The sequence below is a fragment of the Cebus imitator genome, unplaced genomic scaffold (genome assembly GCF_001604975.1).
Source record: "Cebus imitator isolate Cc_AM_T3 unplaced genomic scaffold, Cebus_imitator-1.0 Scaffold440, whole genome shotgun sequence".
In the NCBI taxonomy this organism is placed as follows: domain Eukaryota; kingdom Metazoa; phylum Chordata; class Mammalia; order Primates; family Cebidae; genus Cebus; species Cebus imitator.
Window position 1 is genome coordinate 187,888 of NW_016107755.1, and position 3,179 is coordinate 191,066.

Genomic DNA, 3,179 nt, shown 5'->3' on the forward strand with positions numbered 1-3,179 from the left:
CTGGAGTGGGGGAGGAGTCAGAAGCAGAAGGGTCACGAGGCTCCCTAGATTTGAGAAGTTTTGCTTCTCACAAACAGTGAAATGACTGGGATCATACAGCAGAGGCAGCAAGTGAAACTTTAGAGAAATGTGGTTTCTTTTTATTTTTCACTTTTATTTATTATTTTGAGACAGAGTCTTGCTCTTTCACCCAGGCTGGAATGAAGTGGCATGATCTCGGCTCACTGCAATCTCTGTTCCCTGGTTCAAGGGATTCCCTGCCTCAGCCTTCCAAGTAGCTGGGGTTACAGGTGCCCACCACCAAACTCGGCTAATTTTTTTATTTATAGTAGAGATGAAGTTTTGCCATGTTGGCCAGGCTGGTCTCAAACTCCTGCCTTCAGGTAATCCACCCACCTCAACCACCCAAAGTGCTAGGATTACAGGTGTGAGCGACCACCCCAGCCTGAGAAATATGGTTCCTTGTGGCAAAGATCTTTTGGTAACTCAGGAACGTTTCAGAAACTGAAGTATTATACAAATATCTCTTTTTTTTTTTTTTTTTTTTTTTGAGATGGAGTCTCACTTTTGTCGCCCAGGCTGCAGTGCAGTGGCGCTATCTCGGCTCACTGCAACCTCAGCCTCCCGGGTTCAAGCTGTTCTCCTGTCTCAGCCTCCCCAGTAACTGGGCTTATAGGTGCCCACCACCACACCCAGCTAATTTTTGTATTTTTAGTAGAGACGGGGTTTTGCCATGTTGGCCAGGCTGGTCTCCAACTCCTGATCTCAGGTGATCCACCCGCCTCAGCCTCCCGAAGTGTTGGGATTACAGGCATGAGCCACCTCGCCCGGCCTACAAAAACTCTTAATTAGAATTAGATGAGAAGATTTGGGTTTGAGCCATGTCTGGCCACTTTCTAACTGACTGACCTATGCAAGTTACTTAATCACTCTGAGTCTCGGTCACTCATATGTTCATTCGCAAAGGCTGGATTTATTGAGCATCTTGCATGTGTCTTGCATGGGGCTAAGATAATCCTGGGAAGATGATGGTCAGCAAAACCAGGCACAGTCCTTTTTCTTTTCTTTCTTTTTCTTTTTTAAGTAGAGACAGGGTGTCACTCTAATGCCCAGGTTGGTCTTGAACTCCAGGGCTCAAGTGATCCTCTCACCTTGGTCTCCCAAAGTCCTGGGATTACAGGCATAAGCAACTTTGCCAGGCTCATGGCCCTTTTTTTAATGGAGCTGAAAATTTATTCAGCTGTAACAAGGCATACTAAAGCTGAGACAACTGGATATGCACATACAAAAGAGTGAAGTTGGACCGTTATCTCACACCACAGACAAAAATTTACTCAAAATGGATCAAAATCCTACATGTAAGAGATAAAACTATTAAGTTCTTAGAAGAAAACATAGATGTACATCTTTGTGACCCTAGATTAGGCAGTGGTTTCTTAGCTATGACACAGTGCACAAGCAGAAAAAAAATCAGATAAACTGTTCTTCAAAATTTAAAACTTTAGGGGTTCAAAGGACCTTAAAAAAAAATAGGTTGGGCATGGTGGCCCATGCCTGTAATCCTAGCACTTTGGGAGTCTGAGCCAGGAGGATTGCTTGAGCCCAAGAGTTCAAGATCAGCCTAGGCAACAAAGCGAGACCCCATCTCTATTTAAAAAAAAAAAAAAAAAAAGGCCGGGCGTAGTGGCTCACACCTGTAATCCAAGAACTTTGGAGGCCAAGGCAGGCAGATCACCTGAGGTCAGGAGTTCAAGACCAGGCTGACCAACATGGTGAAACCCTGTCTTTAAATAAATAAATAAATATAAGTAAATATTAAAAAAAAATTTAAAAGGCCAGGTGCAGTGGCTCACCCCTGTAATCCTAGCACTTTGGGAGGCCAAGGCAGGTGAATCACGAGGTCAAGAGTTCAAGATCAGCCTGGCCAAGACGGTAAAACCTTGTCTCTACTAAAACTACAAAAATTAGCCAGGCGCAGTGGCAGGCACCTGTAATCTCAACTACTGGGGAGACTGAGGCAGAAGAATCACTTGAACCTGGGTGGCAGAAGTTGCAGTGAGCCAAGATCGCACCACTGCACTCCAGCCTGGGGGACAAGAGTGAAATTCTGTCTCAAAATAAAAAGGAAGAAAGAAAGAAAGGAAGGAGGACCCATAGGATGGAATAAAATATTTGTAAATCATGTATCAGTTAAAAGACTTATATTTAGAATTTGTTACAAACTCTTACAACTCAACAATAAAAAGACAACCCAATTTAAAAATAGGCAAAGGATCTGAATAAACATTTCTCCAAAAGTACACAAATGGGCAACAAGCACATGCAAAGATGTTCAATCTGGGCATGGTGACTCACGCCTGTAATCCCAGCTCTTTGGGAGGCCGAGGTGGGCGAATCGCTTGAGGTCAGGAGTTTGAGACAGCCTGGCCAACGTGCTGAAACCCATCTCTACTGAAAATACAAAAAAATTAACCAGGCATGGTGGTACACGCCTGTAATCCCAGCTACTCAGGAGGCTGAGGCAGGAGAATCACTTGAACCCAGGAGGCAGAGGTTGCAGTGAGCTGAGATGGCACCATTGCATTCTAGCTAGGGTGACAGAGCGAGACTCTGTCTCAAAAAACAAAAAAAAAGATGTTTGCAAAAATACAAATCTAAGTCACCATGAAATATCACTTCATACCCACTAAGATGGCTAGGGTCAAAAAGACAGAGTGGTGGAGTAACTGGAACCTCGTACACTGCTGGTGGGAATGTCCAGTGGCTCAGCAACATTGGAAAACAGTTCTCAAAAGTTGAACATAAAGTTACTATATGACCTCGAAATTCCACTTCTAAGTGTATACCCAAGAGAAAACGGATGTCCATACAAAATCTTACACATGGATGTTCACACTAGCATTATTCATAACAGCTACAATTTGGAAACAGCATAAAGGTCCATCAACTGACGAATGTATAAATAAAATGTGGTATATCCACACAATGAAATGGTATCCAACAATGAAAAGGAAGTACTGATACATACTACAACATTGAAAACACTATGCTAAGTGAAAGAAGCCAGCCGGGCGCGGTGGCTCAAGCCTGTAATCCCAGCACTTTGGGAGGCCAAGGCGGGTGGATCACGAGGTCAAGAGATCGAGACCATCCTGGTCAACATGGTGAAACCCCATCTC